Raw genomic sequence first — 23797 nt, 5'->3', positions numbered from 1 at the left:
TATCTGTTCTTTTGTATGTAGGATTTCAGATGTCCTGTCCTCTGTTCACTAATCTTTTCTTCTGCCTTTTTATATCTGCTATTGTATGTCTCCATTGTGTTTTTCATCTTTTCTTTTGTGCCTTTCTTTGTCATTTGCTTGTTCAAGTGTGTAATATCTTCTCCTAGGTCACACATTAACTTCTTTACATCCTTCATCTCTTTTACCACATCTTTCTTCCTTCACTGAGTTGATTTTTTAGCTGATTTTGAAAATCTTTAATTAGTTGTTTCAATTCCTGTATCTCATTTAAAGTGTTAGTTTATTCATTTAACTGTGCCATCTCTTCATTCTTACAAGTGTGACTCATGATTTTTTGTTGATGTTGAGGCATCTGAGACAATGTGATTTTAAAGGGAGCTCCTCGGTCCTGGTTCAAAAATGAGCACATATGCCTGTTTCTCCTCCTCCTTCTTCATGTTTCCTTCCTTTTACTTCATTGCTAGAGAATGAACACCTGGACATCTGGTCACCTCTCCTGGTCTCCTGGCATGTCCCCTATGTGCTCTTTTTGTGGTCTTTCAGATGCTTCCTCTGCTCTAACTTGGCAACAAACATTCCTCTATCTTTTTCTTTAATTAGATTTTGAACTTCCTTGAATTTTGGATGGTCTTTATCAGCCATCAGCTGTAGCAGAACAGCCTCACTCATGGTAACCATGATCCTAGTATGAGCAAGATACTCAAGAGCAAATATCCTGTCCATCATGAAGTGGCTTCACTGATGATATGAACCTCAATACCTCAGCCAACCAGCTCCAGAGCAGTTTGCTGGATGCACACATGAGTTTCTACTCTGAATAATACAACACTCCTGACTCCAGGAGTCTCAGCTAATGCTGCTTCTACTTATGGGAATATCATTGAAAACTTGGTCTTTGGGAGTACCAGTTTTACACCAGTTAAATAAATTTCTTGAACAGTGCTTCCCAGAAATTTAGGATACTGTCCTGTTATAATAACTGGAATTCCTAAAATCTGAGCTCCTTGTAACAATCTCTGTCCCACACTAATAATATCCCCAAAATACTTGATGGGTGATCTGAAACTTTCTTGCATATCACAGCAGAAAAACACAACGCTTGAAGGTGTAAGATTTCCCAGGGTAGTGAACTGGATTGGCAGCAGCATGAGGTGAACCTTGCAGTGTTTGCTCACGGCAAAACCCTTGGGCAGGTCAACATACTGGCCCCATTCCTCCGGGAAGTTGCACTACAAATTTGCCATGCTTGTAGATCTGGGTGCCATACAAAGAAATTTCTGGATGAGCAACTCATAGTCTGCACCATGAGGCACCAATGAGGGCCACACGAAGACTGAAAAGCAAAAGAGTATGGGGACCCTGCTCAACGGTGTCTCCTCACCCAAGCCACCGCTGATGGAGAGTACCAGCAAACTGGCTCTACCACCGTCATGTCCCCCTCAGCATTTGAGAGCTCCGAGGCCACCAAGGCACCATATTTTAGTATTTTAAAATATTAACTCTGGGATGTATTTCTTGAGGTACCTGTTTCTTATGTTTATATCCAGTTGGTATTACAACAGAGATTTTCTTGAGTATCAGGAGTTAACAAATCCCATGCAAACCTAAGCAAAAAAAAAAAAAAATCCCCTTTCACTCTTCGCAAATTGGCTTTGTGTTGTTTGGTGCTTTCTATCAGATTTCAGCCCTCATATCAGAAAGGTCTGTCTGTCCAAGGCAAATGCAAAGTGCAGGGCCCTTCTGTCTTTTCTGGGTCTGTGTGTTATGTGCTGTTCTAAGCTTCTGCTTGTTAGTGGCCTTAGGAAGCACCCCTAACTCCAGAAATTTGAATGGCCCTCTACCTCCCAGGAAACAGAACATCTCCCTCTCCTGGGTGTTTCACTGCAGGATTTAGACCAGGTAATCCCTTGCACCAGACGGTCTACTTCAAATGTTTCTTATACTGCTTTGTCTCGAGCTGCTTTTGCCTCAAGGGCAAATTCTGGGAGGTGGGAGGCATGCTAGAGAGTAGTTTCCCAGTTAGTCTTTCCCAGCCAGAATAAAAACAGGGACCCATAAAGCCAGCTTCAAATTGCCCCGGGAAGGGAATGAAAGAGACATTAAAAAGGGCACTGGGAGCTTCTTCAGTGGCTCCCCAAAGCTATACTTACTTTGTTCGCTGCCTAGTAAATGCAACCCTTCAAATGCTCTTTATTCAACTGCTCTGAAGAAGACATCTTCTTTAAGTTCCCTCTACTTCCTTTTTCTGAGGCAGCCTGGACAGTGATCACCCTTAGAGCCAGGACCCCAGCATTCTTAAGTAGCTAATCAAAAGCAGTGATCCACAATTGAACCATGTTCTCTCCCCCCACCCCATTCCTAATCTTGGGGAACTGCAGTTTGATGGTCCTTTCTGATGTCAGCCAGCTATGCCAGAGGGTGGACCCACTGCTGCCTGCCATGAGAGTGGGGGATGGTGGCTTTAACTGCTCTGGGGAAAGAGCAATTTTCTAGAAATTACTATAATCTACTTGCCTCTTCTTTCTTCTCCTCCCTGGATGCTGTACATGTTCTATTAGATTCTGGGGTTTTGAAATACTTGACTCAGATAGTTCCTACCTTTTTAGTAGTTGTTCTGGTGGAGGAACCAATTCCTGGAACTTCCTATTTCACCCTCTTTTCACAATCCACAGTTCCTTTGGGTCATTATTTTGATTCATTAAATAAGTAATTAAGTTAATAATCTGTAGAATTTTATTTGTCTTTGCATAACTGATGAGAAGCTATTGTACATAACAGTAGTATATGAGATTTTTTGAGAAACAGAGTGGATATATTTGGTCTTTCTGGTTTCCTAAATATCTTCAATGCCGATAAGTTAAAAGGGTGCCATCTCAGGCAGGCAAAGGTGGCTCAGTGGCAGAGTTCTCACCTGCCATGCCGGAGACCCAGGTTTAATGCCTGGTGCTTGCCCATGCAAAAAAAATTAAATAAATTAATTAAAAATGGTGCCATCTCCATAAATCAAATGTTTTCAATGAGGCTGTCTTCAGATTACTGAGTTCCTGCACACACAGGCAAAATACAGTTACAGTCTTTGACTTTTCCAGGATTCCCTGATTTCCACCTAAGCTTCTTGCTGACTCATAAATGAGCAAATCTGGTCCTTAATTCACTCTGTAGGAATTTAGTTAATACACAATCATTAATATATATAAATGTGTATTGGTCCTATTAATGGAAAGAACCTACTGAATCTGGTCTTGACTGTCCTGGTTTCTATGTGTATTATTTTAAACAGACCTGAATTCCCCTATTAAGCTAAACTACAGGAGGTGAACAGGTTAAACAACTTATACAGTCAAAAACTTAAATGTTAAGTGAAACAAGGTGGCCATCACTACTCTTCTGGAAAGAGGAAAGCAGAATCATTATCTTAATGCCCTGGATCCCATGAGGGAAAAGAAAACCTGAAGCATCAATGATAATGACTTAGCTTCACTTGGAACAAAGCTTGTCTCTTATTGACAGTTAATTGAATAAGAGTGGTTTCAGACAAAATGTTGGTGAACATCTTCCATATATTTAGCTAGGGTGGTTAGAATCAGGGTATGCAGTTTTATGTTGCTAAATAATAGTTAAGAAGTAGAGCTAAAAATCAAGAAGGAACAACTTCAGGGAAAGTAATAGTAAATTTTTAATTAGGTAAGAAAATCCTCAGCTCTAGTGTTACTAGTAATTATAACACAGCTTTAGCTAGTGGTGACTGATGTATATTACAGAGGGAGAGCTACTGGAGCAGATTAATATTCAACTTGTAGAATTTGCATGGAGTACCAACCGGCCTGTCTCCCAAAGAAGTACTTAACATTCCTAATTTCCTATCCACGAATCTAAGCTTTAAAATTTATACTGCACATGAACAAATTAGTCCCCACATTGCCTTTGAACAGCAGGTCAAGTTCTTAATTTTTTTTTCAGAGTCAAAATCTGTATTTATGACATTTACAAGCCCACAGAAATTACAAGTAATAGAGCTTGGGATTAAAATTTTATTTTCCTGCGACTCATCCTTAAGCTACATGATTTTAAATCTTTGTAATTTATATTTTTGGCTAGACTACATGTAAAAATCAAATGATCTTGTGCTGTGTTACAAAATTCTTTTCTATTTACTTATACACATCTTTCCCTATTCCAGTGAGGATTTAAAGTGATGTGTTGTAACGTAATACCTGATGGTATAAAATCTAAAAGTAGAAGCTGTTGGTAACAAAATAGAGAAAGTAAGAAGAGAAATACTGAAATAAAGTCAGAATTAAGTTAGCTTACAAATGTAGAATGTTTACATTTGCTTAGGTGGGATACAAATTTTAGTTTTGCTTTCTCCTAGCCTGTGCAAAGAGGCAATCAATGTGCATAAAAACTTTTTATGTTATTTATAAGGAGCACAACTATTACTAATTCTAATACCAGAAAGAATCTACTTGCCTGAGTCCATGTAAAGAGAACCACCTGTGGCTGCACAGGTAGTTCAGTGGTAGAATGCTCACCTTTCAGGAAGGAGACCTGAGTTGGATTCCTGGACCGTGCACCCAAAAAAAAAAAAAAAGAGAGAGAGAGAGAGAGAGAACCACCTGTGATATAATGAACTGTTGTTTCAACAATCCCCTACAAGAGAATATAACACATTTCATGGAGTAGACTCTTTAATGTCCCTCAGTGTAGAGAAAGGTCATACACTGGGGTTTTAGGAAATGCTAACAGAAAATTTCTTTACTTTCTAAAATCACAAGCTGCTATGGTGTTGTCCTCCCTGCTTACTCAAATAATATTACTTGTCAAAAGGACCTAAGACTAAAGTCATTGTTTGACTGAGGCTGTCAGCTGGACTGGCCCTGAAGCAACCATTTCTTATTATCCGTCATGTTTTTCCTTCCCTAAGGTTGTCAGAAATAAAGGGGGTCAACCCATGCTCACCTCTGCCAAAAGTGCTTACCCTGCCAGTCAGGGATGAGAAAGTCTGAAAACTACAAATGTGGACAGACACAGCTTTTTTTCAAATTCAAGTTTCTTACAGGAAAATAAAATATTAGAAAAGAAGAGCAACTGGGGAACAATTTGACAATGTTCCAGGACAATACTTGATCACTGTGAAGCTCAGAGTGAAAGTACATTTCTGACTTGTGTTCTAATAATTAACAGCAAAAATACACAAAGAGGTGGAGCCACATGAGGATCAATATGTCAACTTTATTTGTGGACTAGGAAAGAACTCAATAACTTCCGAAGAATGGGATTGTTGGGTAAACTGTATTGGCAAACAGGGCTGGAAGCTGAGGACAACCATGGGGTATCATAATCTCTTTCTACTGAATTTGAAGATGCTGGGCCCAAATTATTGACCTGAATGTTTGGGAAAATGAACAAATATCTGTTTCATTGCATTGAACAGGACTTCCCTGAGCCTGATCATAATATCCAAAAGACAAGGAAGAAGCAAGGGGAGTCAACTTTATCACATTAACCCTGCACACTGATGAAATTTGGTCCAGTGGATGTCAACTCCTACTAAGTAAAGAGGAAGTGCAAGGAATAAAGAGGAAGGCACTCCAAAAATCCCCACTCACAGAGAGGGGGCAAAAGCTTCCCTCTTGTCCATGAAAATGAGATGGAAGGGGAATAGTGGTTCCCAACCAAGCAGGGCCAGCTGTGTGGGCATACCACCTGTGCCGTCACACAGGGCCCCATGCTCAAAAGTAACTCCACATTTGGTTGAAGACTCTACTATTGCAATTTAGAAATTCTTAACTTTTTAACAGCATTCCGCACTGGACCCCACAAATTATATAGCTAGTTCTGCAACCAAGAATGAAGACAACAGTAACTTCAGAGAGAGTAGCAATGAGTTAGGGACAAAAATAATTGCCCAGATATGAGGCAAATAGATGGCAGCAACCAAAAGAACAGTTGTTAATATATTCTGATGGCATGAAGATCAAAATGAAGGGTAGGAGAAGGAAGAGAGAAGTGCAGGGGATGACTTTATCACATGCAGTCCAGTAGTTTGAAGGATACAGGAGAAAAAGAGCCAGTACTTAAGAGGACTGCAGGAAAAGCAGCATCCTCAGGGCTGACTGACTCTTGGTAGCGTATATGTCTGTGTGTGTGTCTGTGTGTTATGTGTGTGTTCATACATCTAGAGACATGGAAAGAGAGAAATCCAGGAATTTTAAAACCAACTTATGGTCTTTTAGACCAGGAAAGTATAAAATGCCAATTATGATGTACACACAAGAATTATAGCCCAGGGAAGAGGTAGGCTGCAGGTGTCTGGTCTTCTGAGATGAAGCTTTCTGGACATCACCCTTGAAAGTTCTGAGAGAGATTGTATTAGTTCTAGAGAAACAGAATCAACAGGGAACACTCGCAAATATAAAATTTATAAAAGTGTCTCACGTGACCGCGGGAACACAGAGTCCAAAATCTGCAGGGCAGGCTGTGAAGCCGATGATTCCGATGGAGGGTCTGGACGAACTCCACAGGAGAGGCTTGCCGGCTGAAGCAGGAAGAGAGCCTGTCCCTTCTGAATCCTCCTTAAAAGGCCTCCCGTGATTATATTAAGCATCACTCATTGCAGAAGACGCTCCTCTTTGGCTGATTACAAATGGAATCAGCTGTGGGTGCAGCCTACGCGATCATGATCTAATTCTATGAAATGTCATCATTGCAACAGACAGGCCAGCACTTGCCCAACCAGACAAACAGGTACCACCACTTGGCCAAGTTGACCCATGAAGTTGACCATGACAGAGACCTTAGGGAATTTCGCCATGGCAGATCTGCTGACAAAAGGGACCCTGATACTCCTGATTTATGGGGTGAGTTTTCTCTTAGCTGCCTCCCCAGGCCGTTATAAAGGCATTGCTGGCCATTATAAAAGCAAATCTGAAATCAGTAAACTATATCAGGGATTAAGAATAAAAGAGAAAAAAATTAGGAGATTTAATACTGAAAGATCTAAAGGAAGATAAAAGATGAAAGAAAATGAAAAAGTTAAAAAAAATAAAGATGAGAATTCAAAAGAAGATCAAAGCTTATGATCTTTTAAAAATTTAAAAACTGTGTTTAACAGATGCGATTTCAAATAAAAGGTAAAAGGCCAAGAGAATTAAAGTTTAGCCCCTCCCAAATTGTTTTACTCATTTGCTTATTGCTTAAAACTGACAAATGGTTAACCTTGGGCTAAAGCTGTTGCAACTAACTCATTCATTCTTTTCCCACCCTTGATGATGGGCACTGTTTTGTCTTCAGTGTGACCTTGATGTCCTATACGTGGGTTAGCTACTGCTTATCCTGCACCAGGACCCTTTAGCTCTGTCTAGCTCAGTAATGTGAACATATATTGACAACTTAATCAAGACATAAGATTTTAATTTTGCTTTAAAAAGCATTATACTTCCCAACATAAGTATAAATGAGACCTGGATGGTAATTTTAGATGTTTGGCTTTATTAAAGAACAGGAAGAAGGAAAGAGGTACATGTATCTTTATTCTATTTCATGATATTGTAAATGAAGAAAGCTTTTTACCAAAGAAACTTTGGCTTGGGAAAGTGTAGAAATCTTCTCTCTGAACTCTTTCTTCCTTCTCTTTCTTTTCTAGCCTCTGCAAGTGCTTATGCAATTTTGCTTACATTAATGGACTTGGATGTTAAGGCTATAAGCATCCTTTAATAACATAGAAATAAACTAGCACGTTCCATGCTGCTATTATCATCCAAATGTCTTCTCTCCTTCATTGAAACTTTCCAAGCCCTCTATTTCATATACTGAATATTTGCAGATAACTACTTCATATGTCAATGTATTGAATCATTTTATTCCATGTCTCTCATTCTATTACCTTAGTTTTAGTCTCAGCATTTTCCTTGTGCAGAGATTCAATTTATTGTTCACAATTTCTGCCAAAGTCATTTATTCCTAAAAGTTCAAACTGACCCTTTTACTAGACTGCAGACTTTCATCATACTCATTAACTAATAAACCATTTTATTTTTCCTGTTAAAAGGTCCATGCTGCCTTTTAACATTTTTGTATTGCTGAAGAGTTCCAACATATTTCTTAAAACTTTTGATTTATTTTTCAGAATCATTTCCTTTTCCTCTTCTCTCCACCTGATATATGCACTCATTTCAACTCAGTCTTTGCATTAACCATATCCAGTTATTTATTTTTCATCTTATAAATATATGCCCAATAATGATGGACAGATTTGGCAAGAGCTTGTTTTTCAAATCTCTCATGTCCTCTTCAAGATCAAGCTTGATTTTAACTCTTTGGAGAATAAAATTTCCCTGTTTATATTGAAAGCAAACAGTTTCAAACAGCGTCTTTTAGAATTTTGCCAAAAATCAAAATTGTAGAAATCTACTTTCAAAATTCAGTGATTCCAGCAGACAGGGAGGTCTTCTCATTGTTCTAAATTGTTGTGCTTTAATCTTTAACAATATTTTAGACTACAAATGGCATTGGGTATGTCTTTGAACACTCCCACTCCAGTCTCAAATCAGCTATGTTTAGTATCACTTCATTAGATTTTACAGTCAATACCACCATTACAGACTTGATTAAATGAACTCCACTGGGCTCTATAACATTAATTATAGCCACACAACTCCTGTAGCCATCAGAGAACATTTATTATGTTTAGTTCCTCCAAAGAAGTAGAAATTGCTGACTACATGGCAGATGTCTTTTCAGAGGACATGTGTAGAGTCCTGTTTCTCTCCGCAAATATGAAACCATTTGAGGAACACATCTGATAAAAATTTTGTGGGGTCATTTTTTACCCTCAAAGACAAGAACAAGAGAAATGTGCTCAAGTGCTGGTAAGCCCAATTTTCGTTTTCCATCCTAGTTCATCGTTGCCCAATTCCACAATAAATTGGTCTTGCCGCAAATTACCCGTTATTCAACAAATGTGCATTAAATAACAATCATGTTGCCTACTCTGCACTAGGGGTTCTGGAATATGCAAAGATAATGACCTGATCTCAAGAAGCTTTGTAGACTATAATATCTACTCTGTGCAAAGAATATGAAATTTGCAAGATATCTGAGGAGACAAAAAGTATGGATTAAGGAGTAAGAGAATACTTAAAGCCAATGTCACTTTTTGGCTCCTACTTCCCGCTTAGAAAGACATCATATTTACATCCAATCCTGGGTTGGAATCACAGAATAAGTAGCCTGGATGTCTCAGACAAGAATAATCCTACTTGGATTCCACAATAGAGAAGTATTAATTTCCCGGTTGCTAAAACAAATACCGTGCAATGGATTAAACTATGGGAATTTATTGACATGGTTTTGAGGCTAGGAGAAGTCCAAAATTGAAGCATCAGCAAGGTGATGCTTTCTCCTGGAGCACTGTGGCATTCTGAGGCTGACTGCAGCAATCCTTGGTCCTTGGCTTTCTGTCACACGGCAATGCACATAGTGGCCCCTCCTGGCTTCTCTTCCTGGTTCCATTGACCTCTACTTTCTTACTTCTCCCTGTGGTTTATTCCACCTCACTTTCATTCTGCTTATAAATGTTTCTAGTAATCCGGATTAAAGCCCAACCTGATTCAGTTGGGCCACATCTCAACTGAAGTAACCCTATCAAAGGCCCAATTTACAGTGGGTTCACACCCGCAAGAATGGATTAAGATTAAGAACATGTTTTTCTATGATACATACTTCCAAACCACCCCGAGTGACCTCTATATGATTAGTTAAACCAACCCAAATTTAGGTTTCTCTGCTTGCAGAAACATCCTTAAATAAAGGATAATTTAGAAAAAAGACATTAGTTGAAGAAATCCGAAATGAATGAATAAAATTAATATGTAGTTAGAAAATAGTTCATGTTGAAATATATTTGTGTTCACACTATTATTTAAACCTATATCATGCAGATATGGTTCTCAGTTTAATCAAAAGAGTAGTCTCAATAGGGATTTGTGATCTCTCTCCAGCCAAGGATGGCTGGAACTAAAGACCTGATCATCCTTTTGGCTCTTCACCTCTTCCTGTATGTCATCCTCTTCTCTCATGACCATGGTGCACTCTTCTTGAATCAGGGCTGGCCTCTCTTTCCTTGGCTACAGGACTTAAAGTCTGAATTTATTTAATATATTGTGATATGATGCAGCTATGATAACTGCAAACATACCCTGCTGCTGCTAATATTGTTTCTCTTTTATTTTATCAATTTTTTTCTTTAAACCTGCTTTGTAACTGTAATTCCAACATTCTTACTCTAAGTAGGAGATCATTTTATTTCCCTAAGACAACTAGGCTTTTCATCTTTTTTCTGTAGGAATAGTTGTCTTTATCTGACACTTGATTTTTTTAAGTTTTATGGCTTCTAAACCCAAGCAGACACAATCTCCCTATTTTTCACCTCAAAAATCTGACAATGTTATGACAGTGACCACCCAGCTCTGGGGTGACAGCTGGAAGCTTGAGGTCAGAAGAGTAAAATGTTAACCCTTTCCTGCACATCATGTATGGATCACACTAAGTTTTATAAGATTGGTTTCCAGTGCCGACAGCAACTTGAGCTACAGCATTTAAGAAAGAATTCAAGGAAGAATTCATGAGTCTAATGAAAACAAATTCCTTTTTTTTAATACCCTGGTTAAAAGGCAAAGTCAACTTTCTCAACTCATTCTGGATTCAGCTGACCAAATCATAAAGAAGTTTCAGACCTATTGCTTTTCTGCTATGTCATTTAGGCATGACTTTTTCCCCAAAAGAGCTCTTACACAATGCTATTTTAAACAAATATGTTAAAACAGCCAGTCTCTTCAAAGAGGAATTTCTGCTTATTCTGCATTTTTACCAGCTGCAAAGGCTATCATCTCTCTGTAGCCTCCCTCTGAAGAGCTCTTTAATAGTGCCCTTTCTAGAATGAGCTTCAGATGTGCCATCATCAGAACCTCATCCCGTGTATCAGACCTCATCAAGTGCACTCGTCAGTGAAGAGTTTCCAAAGCCAATACTTCAGGGGAACAGTAGAGACATCCCCTGAGATTCACTCTGGGTTGCAGTGACCACACTCTTCTCTCATGTCAGGAGGCATAGAGAGTCCACAATAGGGTTCGGGATATCTGCAACAGAGTAACACAAGAGACCAGAGCCCACTGGCAACCAGGCCTGTTCTGTGGACTTTTGCAGAAAGTATTTGTATCAGTAATGCACTTTTCCCTTATGACTTCTGATTGTATGTAAATTTAGTCGAGAAAACTGGTAACAGGACTGTAAGGAGCAAGCAAATCGCTAGGCCAAGTATTTTCTAAATTTGGCCAATGAGAAGCTTAACAGGGACAATTCATTAAAAGACAGAATTCTAAGCCTAACCACAGATCCACTGAGTCAGAATCTACAAGAATGGTGGCATTTTTAGCAAGAGTCTCAGATGAGTCTTAGGTTCAAGCAATAATGGGAAGCACTTGTTTTAGCTAATCAGTAGGGAATCCAACATGAATGAAACATTGAATGTTGAATAAAGCCCAAACCCCCTTAGCTCAACATTCAAGGCCTATTATACTCCAACACAAGCCTACTGTCTACCCATGCCCAGTTTTTGAGGCACAAGTCAGTTCTGATGTAATGAAATGAACACTGAAATCAAAGCTATTCATAGACTCTGTCTCTGAAATTATCTAGCTTTCAAATATTGAGTAAATTACCTAAACTCTCTGAGTTTCCATTTTCTCACCTGCAGTTTGATGGCAATAATTCTTACCTCAAAGAATTGTTGTGAGGATTAAATTATATAATTTAAATTATATAAACTAGTTTTATTAAATACCATATTATGTGTCAGATTCAATGCTAATAAATTGAATTATTATTCAATTATAATATTGTTATTAAAAAGCATTTAAATGCTTTTTCTTCTATCTTATGTTCCAAACATATAATACTCATTCAATAATTATTGATAGAATAATTCACTATAATACATACTAAATGGATTTAACAGATGGATAAGGAATTGCTGTACAGTATAACATACAGAAATAGCATTAAGGTATCATATGATGCATATTTAAAACAGTTCCACTGTATTAAAATTACATTTTAAAGTGTTTATATAAGAAGGTAAAATTTGATGGAGGAGATGGATAATGGAGTCTATATATCATCGGCAGAGCTGTGCCTCAATGCTTGCAAGGTGTTTATTCAGAGCAAGAAAACAAGCATTTATAACTGGGCTAGTCAGTGCTGGGTCTGGCTTCTGACCAGAGATACCAAACCCTCACAAGGATGCAGAGTGAGCAGATCACAAAGGAATAGCAGAAGACTCCCATTGTGGGTATTTCATATGTAGGGTATTTTATTTTTCATCCCCAATGCAACATATTAAAAATTATTCTAACGAAAAAAAGTTACTCTAACAAATTACAGGATGATGAGAATGTAATTCATTTAACAAATGCTGAATTTCTGCAAATGCTACTACTGTTCTAGGTCTTTGAAGGTACAAGGTACTTTTCTTCAAAATACTCAATACTTTTCCTTGAGAAACTAAAGTTCTGTGAAGAGGGAAGACAAGTAAGCAGGTAACTAAAATCTGGTGCCACTATACAACACAGAGTTTGAACCTTAATATAAACTATGAACTATAGTTAATAGTATAATGTTGTTTCATTGGTTGTGACAAAGTTGCCACTGCAAAATGTTACTAATAGAGAAAACTGTATATATAAAGAGATATATGGGAACGCTGTACTTTCTGCATGATTTTTCTATAAACTTATACAATTTATCTAAAAAAAATGCAGCCTATCCTCTCAAAAAAAAAAAAAAAGGAATTCATGTATGTGCTCTCCTTCTCTTTTTCCCTCCCTCAACTCCCACAAGACAAAGAACATCTGCTCTGGGTGGTCAGGTTCCATGACATTTGGAAACTATGTTTTCCAGGAATAGAGCTTTCACATGCAGGCAGTCACTAAGTGTGGATCATATTCCTCTACCAACCAAGCAGTATCAGTTGAGAAATTGACCAAAGTCTAGCCATTGTTTCTTTTTTTTTTTCTGGATAGTTTGTCTTCTTCCCGCAGGGCTGCCAGGCTAGAGCTACTAGCCATGTTAATCTTAGGCCAGGTCAGTACTGGACTTCGGAGTCATGGTTAGAACTCTTGCTTAATGTGTGTCATGCTCCCTAGAACTGGTGGGTAGGTTTTGAACAGGTATTTCCTTGCACTGTAATCTTAACATCCGAGGCTTGGGCGTGGTAGTGCGGAAACCAAGAAAACAGACCTCATGACCTGCTTTGGTTTGAAGTTATTTAAACATAACTAGCATAGTAAACAATCAAACAGAAAGTTTTGTATTTGGTCAATCTAATCTAATCTATAAAGGTTCTCATGAGGTTTAGGACCAAACTATTAAAGAAGTTTACACAAGGAGGAAAGAGAGCACAGAGAAGGAGCACCCAATTTTAGCTGGGAGGCATGGCAAGAAGCAACTAGGGATGACATTTAGAAGAGGAGGAGCCAGCCAGGCAAAGAGAGCTGCAAGGGATGTTGCACAAACACAGACCATCAGGTGCCAAGCCTAGATATTTGATGGTGCAGAGAAGATTCAGAAAAATTGCACCTGTAGTGAGAAATGTGGAAATGAAGCTCCAACAGAAATGTTGAAGGAAAAGAGAATATTGAGGATGTTTCACCTTTATAAGAAAAAGCTCAAATAGAAGCATTTGTACATTTAAAAGTTATCTTATTTATGGAATAATTGGACTGACTCTCATTTTCCCAGAGGATAGAATTAGCAGCAATAAGAAGTGCATAGGCAAAGGACTACACTTCATATCAAGAAATCCTCTTCTACAGAAGCAATTTCCAATGGGGTGGGAGGCTGCATGCCCTGGTGTTGGTCAGGGGCACCTGGAGAGCAATGCATGAGTGCATCAAAGAGAATGTGTCAGGTGGAGTCACCTACCTGACTTCTCATGTTTTCCAACTTATGATTGTATTGCCAGCTAATACTCTGACACACAGTTCTATGCTGAAATGAAAACTCTATTTTTTTTGTTTAAGTTTAAAAGGAAGAAAGATGAATACGACATTCAAATACCACAAACTTTTACTTTTCCTAGTTAGGGTATAGTTAAAAGGGAATTATCATGTATTTCAAATAATTAAATGCCCTTAAGCTAAAATTCTTTTAAAACTATTTCCACTGTTCTTCAAGATTCAGAAGGCTCTCTCTCTCCAGCCAACACAACAAGCAAACTCATCACCCTCCCCCGTCTACTTGGGACATGAATCCCAGGGGTGTGGACCTTCCTGGCAACGTGGGACAGAAATCCTAGAATGAGCTGAGACTCAGCATCAAGGGATTGAGAAAAACCCTAAAATGGGCTGAGACTCAGCATCAAGGGATTGAGAAAACCTTCTCAACCAAAAGGGGAAAGAATGAAATGAGACAAAGTATCAATGGCTGAGAGATTTCAAACAGAGTTGAGAGGTTATCCTGGAGGTTACTCTTATGCATTAAGTAGATATCACCCTGTTATTCAAGATGTAATGGAGAGGCTGGAGGGAACTGCCTGAAAATGTAGAGCTGTGTTCCAGTGGCCATGTTTCTTGATGATAATTGAATAATGATATAGCTTTCACAATGTGACTGTGTGATTGTGAAAACTTTGTGTCTGATGCTCCTTTTATCTACCTTGTCAACAAACGAGTAGAACATATGGAATAAAAATAAATAACAGGGAGAACAAATGTTAAAATAAATTTAGTTTGAAATGCTAGTGATCAATGAAAGTGAGGGGTAAGGGGTATGGTATGTAAATCTTTTTTTTTCTGTTTTTGTTTTATTTCTTTTTCTGTTGTCTTTTTATCTCTTTTTCTGAATTGATGCAAATGTTCTAAGAAATGATGAATATGCAACTAAGTGATGATATTGTGAATTACTGATTATATATGCAGAATGGAATGATCACATGTTAATGTTTTAGTTCGTTTGTTGTTAATTTTTTAATTAATAAATAAATAAATTTTTTAAAAAAAGATTCAGAAGGCTCTTTCAAGTCTTGCAAAACCTCACTTTATTTCTTACATACATATATAGCATTGTGTTATAATATATGTATTTCCTTCTCTCTCTCAAACAAATATGCCTCCCTTTACAGTAAGGACTTGCCATATGTATCTCTGTATCTCCCAAGTCCATTACATTGTCTGGCACACAGGAAATTCAAAAATTAATGAATCAATCTCTTGATTTTCGCAATTCTTCTGTGCTGCAGCATTCTGAGTGCAAAGAAAGATAATGGAGTTCAGTGAGGGTATTGACACATGCTTATCTCTGTACCTCTTTGGCCAAGTTTTCATCTTTATTTTTATTATAATTCAAAAGATAAAGGCCCCCACACACTGGGATCTCAAGTTTCTGATCCTTACTTTGCCAATCTCTTATTAGTGATTATTATTGTTGCTAGTTTTTAAAAGTTGATTTTTTTTTTTTAGGTTCCCCTTGCTATTTGTCAAACTGAGTGAAATTACTAGCTCAGGTAAGTGTGGGTATATGTAAGTGACTATGGGCTACACGTGCATAAAAGCTTCAACAACCTCTCCCTGGCCCTCCAATAAGTTCTCTGAGGGATGATCAACTCTTTGCTTGGTGAAGCTATCTGATACTGGATTGTCTGGGCCATTCACACTCTCTTATTGTGTTTGTTTGCATATCCTGAAAGCTTAGCCAGGATCAAACTTTTTTTGTCAAGTTCCTTTCATAATTTAGAATGCTCAGTTTACTTCCAGTTTACTGTCTGTGTAAGAGTTTGGTTTTTCTTCCCTAATGACATTATGTGGTTTTCACAGGAGCTGAATGACCGCATACTTCTTTACCTTGCTGCAGTCACATATCTTATTAGAATCCTCATTATCCATAAACAGAAAGAGATACAACACTTGTGAGTTTTCTAAATATATTTGCCTCTCCTCTTTTGTGAGCAGGTGCTTGGATTTTCCATATAACATTTGAGGTTTGGCTCTTGTTTCTCAAGAGACTTTGTTAGCTCCTTATACATTTAAATATTAACAATAATAGGCTATCTCTATATGCTGAACACTGTGCCAAGTGATGGAATGTTAAATGACAGCAACTATAAATTCCTATCCCCAAAAAGCACTAAATGAGACCCATAGAGTTATTCATATACCATAAAATATTTAGGGGCAGGCAAGACCAAGTTAGCATGTTTAGCGTCTCTGAGTGTCAGGTGTAGCTTCTTGAGTTTACAAAAAATCTTTCAGTTGGAGGCAGACACAGTCAGATGAGGAAGAGCAGAGGGCTTCCAAGGAAGGTGTGTGGCAGGACAATCTATCCAAGTTAAACCCACAGTACTGACCACCAAGTGACAAAACTGGAGAATCCCCACATCATCACTGTTAGAAGAGCAACAGCCTGAAAGCTTCAGAAACCAAACCCATACCTGTTCTAGTTTGCTAGCTGCTAGAATGCAATATACCAGAAATGGAATGGCTTTTAAAAAGAGGAATTTAATAAGTTGCTAGTTTACAGTTCTAAGGTCAAGAAGATGTCCCAATTAAAACAAGTCTATAGAAATGTCCAATCAAAAGAATCCAAGGAAAGATACCTTGGTTCAAGAAGGCCAGTCAAGTTCAGGGTTTTTCTTTCATCTGGAAGGGCACATGGTGAACACAGTCAGAACTTCTCTCTCATCTGGAAAGGCATATGGTGAACACGGCCAGGGTTCCTCTGTCATCTGAAAGAGTACATGGCGAACACGACGTCATCTGCTAGCTTCTTCTCCTGGCTTCCTGTTTCATGAAGTTCCCTGGGAGGCATTTTCCTTCTTCATCTCCAAAGGTCACTGGCTGGTGGACTCTGCTTCTTGTGGCTATGTCATCCTGCTCTGCTCTCTCTGAATCTCTTTCTTTCTCCAAAATGTTTCCTCTTTTACAGGACTTCAGAAACTAATCAAGACCCACCTGAATGGGTGGAGACATGTCATCACCTAATCCAGCTTAACAACCACTCTTGATTAAATTACATTGCCAGGGAGATGATCTAATTAGAGATTCAAACATACAGTATTGAATAGGGATTATTCTGCCATTATGAAATGAGATTTTGATTAAAACATGGCTTTTCTAGGGGGCCTACATCCTTTCAAACCAGCACAAAGCACTTGCTACTAACTCACACTGTCTTCCAGAAGATATCTGGGAAAAGTGCTTGATTAATTTCTATGGCATCAATAATAGTAATAACTAATACTTATCGAGTAATATGTGCCAGGTACATCAATAAGTGTTTTGTGTATATTAACTCATCTAATCCTTGCAACCGCTCCATGATTATGGGGGTAATTTTATCCCTGTTTGCAACACCAAAGTTAAGTTTACCCTTCTGGAAAGTGGCAGAGGCAACGTTTGAATCCAAGCACAATTATTACCCTTTGTCAAAATATTGTCGTTGCTTCAAAACATCTCTAACATCTCCTGAATTTACTATGATGCTGATATCCAAGAATTATTTGAACCTCTTTATATTTTCAACTTGTACTATCTCTTGTGATAAGACTTACTAAAAGTTTGACACTCCTCATGAAAACTAGAAATTGGTTTGATTCCCATGTGGACAGGAAACCTATTTTTTCTTTCATGGCCATATGTGCTCTTGACCCTGAATAGCCATCTAATAAATGTGTGCTCTGCTTCACAAGGGAAAATTTAAAAAGAGAATGGAGGGATCAACACAGCTTTCTCTCTGCCAGTCACAGCCTCTCAGAGCTTCATTTAATTCGTATAAATATGTGAGCTTGGACCAAGTACTCTCTGAGGCTTCTTTCAGGTTAGGGTCTGTGATTATGTCCTGTAGGACCACAGGGTATGTGTCCTCCTGATGGTCTATCATGAGGATACTTTTGTTTAGTTAAATGTAGAAGTTTCTTTCTAAAAAGTTGATATCCTCTTGTGCATTGACTGGAAGAACAATGCTCAAAATCCTGAAATATATTAACCATTTTACTGGTGCCATTTTATATTATTCTCCTAACATAGATTGCAAATATGTTTGAGGCCAAAGTAAAATAACTGAGAAAATACCTCTGCTCCGGTTGACATCCTGGGGAAGTTTTCTCTTCCATGGCTCCGTCTTGGAGGACATGTGATATAGAGAGAGTATTGAGCTGACAGTCAAAAGTCCTCAGTTAGGACATAATCACTGATACCTGTGACCTTGGACAGATAACTCTCAAGCTTGTTTCTTCATCTGTAAAAAATAGGCCTACGATGAGATGATCTTACAATCCTATTCAGTTGTAAATTTAACATTTAAACTTGTGCTGATAGCCAGAATTTGAAGATAAGAATATAAATGAGAAAGCACACTATTTCCTTTGTAATTTATATGCTATTTCGTACTGCAGAGTTGTGAATACATTTGACATAAGGTGAAGTGCATGCATATTAGTGTTACTACATAAAAACTCTCCTATTTCCTAGGAATTTGGGTAGCTGGTAAAGAAAATAAATCAAAGCATCTTTTAACCTTTTTAAAAGGTCCTTGCTTTATTTGAAAAAAAAAAATGGGGGGGTATGGGGTGGGAACAAACAATACTGCAACATACACTCTAAACATAATTTGGCTGTACCAGTCCTTGGTTTAGAAAATATTTTGGTATTATTCAAAGGCAGATTTGTTTGGTAGATAATGTATTTTCAGGTCCAAATTTGTTTTATCTTTAAGTGACTTCTCATTTAAAATTTTGCTCTTTGAATGAAGTCTTACAATCTCTGCATATAGAGAGAAAGAGAGTGATTTCCTAAATGAGTTCATTTTCATTATTATTTTCCATGACAGGAGCACAAGATGATGTGCAGTGAAATGAGCAGGACCAGCAGATGTCTTCTGTGGCATCAATGTCAGTTTTCCCTTGAGGTCCCCTTGTAGCCTGCTGACATATCTCAGTGTTTCTTTCAGTCTCCCTTAGGATTGCAAATCAATTTCTTGCCAAGAACCGTGGCAATCTTGCTCTACTTCTTGACTCTTGGAATTACAATAATATCAGTTTCCTGATCAGGAACCCTTATGTTCCATAGCATTCCTTGGTATTCATAGCTTTTGAACATACCTTCCCTGGATCTTAACTGGAAACCAAATAATAATAAGTTGCATCTAACATCCTCTTATATAATCCCTTTACATAATATAGGTTAGATAACATAATGGGTGCCATTAAAACAACTCTGTAATATCTATTGTTCTTGACTTTATATCTGTGTGTTATTCACTCTCACACCTAAAACAATCATTAAAACTCCAAGTTTGAAAAGCAGAGGCATTAAGAAACTCACTAGCTACTATTTTAAAAGTCAGCTATATGGAGAATTTCTTTGGTAACAGAGACCATCAGGGGGTAGAAATAGGGTAAGATAATGGATAATTGGAGTTGAAGGGATACAGATTGTACAATAGGACTGAATGTAAAAACTCAGAAATGGACAGCACAATACCACCTAACTGTAATACAATTATGTTAAAACACTGAAAAAAAATTTTTAAAAATAAAAGTCAGCTATAAGCACTGTGCTGGTTTGAAGGTGCTCTGTACCCCAGAAAAAGCCATGTCCTTTTAATCCATTCCTCTAGGTTTAAACCTGTTGTGGGTGGGACTCTTTGGTTAGGTTATTTCAATTGGCATGTGACCCACCCCATTCAAGATGGGTCCGAATCCTTTTTAGAGAGAGAAACACCCAGAGAAAATTTGGAGACAACTTAGAGATCAAAGCTTCAAAGCCTTTAGAGATCAACAAAGGTTCAGAAGAACCAAAGCTTCCGGTTCTTCACCACTGGAACCAGAAGCTGAAGGCAATGAAACCCAGGAGAGAAGGACAAGCAGATGCTGGCCATGTGCCTTCCCATTTGACAGAGGTGTCCCAGATGCCAGCAGCCTTCAGAGAAGGTAGCATCCTCCTAAGACCTTAAATTTGGGCATTTTCAAAACCTTAGAACTATAAATCTGTAAGCTAAAAATTCCCCATTGTCAAATCCAACCCATTTCTGGATATTGTGTTCTGTAGTGTTAGCAAACCATAGCAAGCACTGTATGTACATTTTTTTGGGGGGTGGGGGGTGGGGGCAGGCTCTGGGAAGTGAATGTAGATACATTTTTATCATTACTCTTCCAAAAGTTCAAAATAAAAATTGTAGCTTAATTTATGACTAAATGCAAAAGGATGTAAAGAGATGTTAATGACATACTGAAAAAATAAATCCTGAATATAGGATGCCAAGTTTTCTATTAGTTGCATATGATTTAAATCTTATATTTCTGGTTTATAATTACCCTGCCCATTGATTGGCTTCCCAAAGAAAATGTAAGCTTCTTGAAGGTAGAAAACATGTTTCTAGCATCCCATAAATTTAAAATATCCAGAACAACAACTCTTTCCTGGTGTGGTATTTGGCAAAAATATATTAATTAGAGAATTCTGCCTTAAATAAACTATATATTATATAGCTTCTTTTATGGCTGGTTTAAACATCAATCAAAGTTTGGCACTCTTCCTTCCCAATGCCCTACTATAATTTTTATACATGTCAACATATCACTTTTCCAAGGCGCTTTATATTAACAGTTTGTTGAAGGGAATCTTTCCCAGGGGAGAATGTAAATATATTTTTGAGATCCTTATTTGAGAATCCGTCAAAAAAGGAGAACAATTTGGGTTTTTCTTTGTGTTTTGAAAGTATTGAAAAGTATCTTTTTAACTGGCTTCCCCGCTCAGGGCTTTAAAATTCATCTCCTTCAACAAGTATAGTGCTGTGTATATCCCTATAACTGGATAGGGATGGAGTTGACAGTGTAGCTGGGCTTTAAGCCCACAACTGGAGTACAAAAATGCATTGAACAAAGAGTGAAAACAAAAGCAAAAAAGCAAGAATCAAGAAGTAAATTGGAATGAGAGCTCCTGCTAAAGGGAGAATCACATTAGAGAAGTAGGAAAGCAGGAGGGAGTCAACCAAAATGGGCCATTACGGTGGCAACAAATACAAAGGACAAGGTCAAAAGAATGTTGAAAGCCATAAAACGTACAAAGCAAAGAGGCAACTTTGGAGCCCTCACAGAATCCTGCTGGATGACACACTGCAGCTTCACCTACCTTTAATTTCCCTGGTGTTCTAGTTTTCTAGCTAGAATGCGATACACGAGAAATGGAACACCTTTTAAAAGGGGGAATTTATTAAGTTGCGTGTCCATAGTTCTAAGACCATGAAAATGTGCCAACTAAAGCAAGACTATAGAAATGTCCAATCTAAGGCATCCAGGGAAAGATACCTTGATTCAAGAAGGCCGATGACATTTAGGGTTTCTCTCTCAACGGGAAAGGCACATGGCAAACATGGAGGCATCTGCTAGCTTTCTCTTCTGGCTTCTTGCTACAAGAAGCAACTCCAGGGGCATTTTCCTTCTTCATCTCCAAAAGTCTCTGGCTGTATGGACTCTGTAACTCTTTTCAAAATGGTTCTCTCTTAAAGGGCTCCAGTAAGCAACCCCACTTTGAAAGGGGATTTATGATTTCCTCCATGGAAATCATCTAATCAAAAGTTATAACCCACAGTTGGGTGGGTCACATCTCCATGGATAATTTAAAATTTCTCACCCAGCAATACTAAATGAGGATTAAAGGACATGGATTTTCTGGGCCCCACCACAGATTCAAACAGGCATAAGTAGTTTCCAGTCATAGAGTCCTTTATAGGCATCAAAATGTTGTCAAAAACATGGAAAATCACTGCATTTTCCTCTGGTATCTATTTTACCTCTTTTGTAAGTATATTTCTTTTAGCGAGATCAGACCTTCTGCACACAAAGCAGTAGCACATTAGTTAATCATTTAAGTATTACATAAATGTCAAGCAAATAAACATGGTGATGCTTTGCAACTGACAACTCTTTCTCACAAAATTACCCATATCCCTCTGGTTCTGTTTATCCAAAGAGTCTGCAGTATGATTTTGTAAGCAGCTGCGTGTTTTGAGATTTAAAACTAAAATAAAGTTTACTTTGAAGCACTCTTGTCCTCTCAAGGATGGCTTTACCTCAAAAATCAATTCCAAAAGTCTAGAGTGTACGTGAAGATCATTTCACTTCTCCACAAACACATTTATTTAAGTGCCCTACCTATCTTCCAAGATAATGCAAGAACTTTTACCAAGTTTTGACATCTAATTTATCAGGGAAATTTTCCATCATTAAGAAAATGGTTCTGTAAAGCTATCTTTACCCACTAGCAATTAGGGAAGTTAAAGATGTATAAATCAAAGCCAGGGAAATTGTGAAATATGAATCAGTGATTTGACCTCTGCTAGCCCAGAAATCTAGAGAAAGGTTTGACTATGAAACTAGGACATGTTAACATTTTTACTTATAAACCACACACACACACACACACACACACACACACACAACACCACAAATACAATCTTTTCCTAATTTAGGCTCTTGAGTTTTGTAACTTGCCAGAATTGTTAACCAGCATGTTTCAAGTTGTTGTTCTAAAAAGAGTAGGAAAGATTTTCCAAAACCATTTTCAGTAGCATGCTGTGATTTAACAATAATTCAACTCAATTAATTAATACTTTCCATTAATATTTTCTAACCAATCTTCTGTATTAAACGTAACTATCTTATGTTTGTGTGTCTGAGATAAGGAGGGGGAGAGTTAAAAAAAAAAAGGAGGGTTGCATACCATGTATATGCAAGCATACAAGAGTTTGCATAAACTTATTTTGGATGATTTTTCTTGAAAAATTAAATTTTGGGAGCAACATCAGTTCAAGAGTTTAGATTTGAGAATTTTGCAGTCAATCTGAAATAAGGAATGAAAATGGCATTTAGTGTCCCTCCCATCCCCCCAAATTAATTACTGCATCATGTATAGATATACCTAATTTATTGGAAAAGTGCTTAACAGAATTCTAGTTTAAGCAATTTAAGAAGCAGTCACAGATCACTGAATAGTCTAATGACAGTGCATATGAAATGGTTAAAAAGGATGAATTCTGAATCTACTGTCTGTTGTGATTTAGTGAGATGGAGGAGAGATTTAATGACTTTACAAAAGAAATGTCTTATCATCTATTTCTCTGCTCAGTGGGAGATTTCATTTTCAGTTTGGACCCCAAACGGTAATTTACACTTCCCATCAAAGGTGGCAGAATAAAACTCCACAAAGGTCAGAGCCAGGAGCAGGCCAAAACCAAAACACAAGAGAGCAGAACCCTGACCCCCAGTGTGAAAGGAAGTAGAGTGTATCATCAAGTACATGACCCAAAAGCCAGCCCATGGGTAATAAAACACCAATGAAAACAGTGTTACATCTAGTATAGGAAGGAAACAAACAATACCTGAAAAGATTCAGTTCTGGGCAAAGGCAAAAGTTTGTGTGAAGAACCCAAATCAAAAGTGAATGACTCAAATTGAGCATTGTGATTTATTAGAATGTGAATTTCTGGAGCTCAGAGACTGTGATATTTTCATCCACGCATTGTTCATGACTTTACAGCTATCTACTGGAGAAGTTCAATATGGGCATTCCTTTTTTACAGTTGAATTACTGTTGTTAGCAATTACATTTTTCCAAGTAAACATAATTCTTTTAGTTATTTTGTTTCAATATTTTAGAATTATCTTGTCAACTAACTCTGCATAGAAAAAGCCAGATTTCAGGTCCAGCCTATCAGATGTATAGAT

The 23797-nt window shown here is 37.8% G+C and overlaps 1 pseudogene; it reads right to left on the bottom strand.

Annotated features, from left to right (window-relative positions):
• Nucleotides 1-537: 537 nt before the first annotated feature.
• The window catches only part of LOC143690661 (isochorismatase domain-containing protein 1 pseudogene), a 48161-nt pseudogene continuing 24901 nt past the window's right edge, over nucleotides 538-23797 (bottom strand).

This window comes from Tamandua tetradactyla, chromosome 7, assembly GCF_023851605.1.
Source record: "Tamandua tetradactyla isolate mTamTet1 chromosome 7, mTamTet1.pri, whole genome shotgun sequence".
NCBI lineage: Eukaryota > Metazoa > Chordata > Mammalia > Pilosa > Myrmecophagidae > Tamandua > Tamandua tetradactyla.
This window is presented reverse-complemented; position numbering and strand designations above follow the sequence as displayed.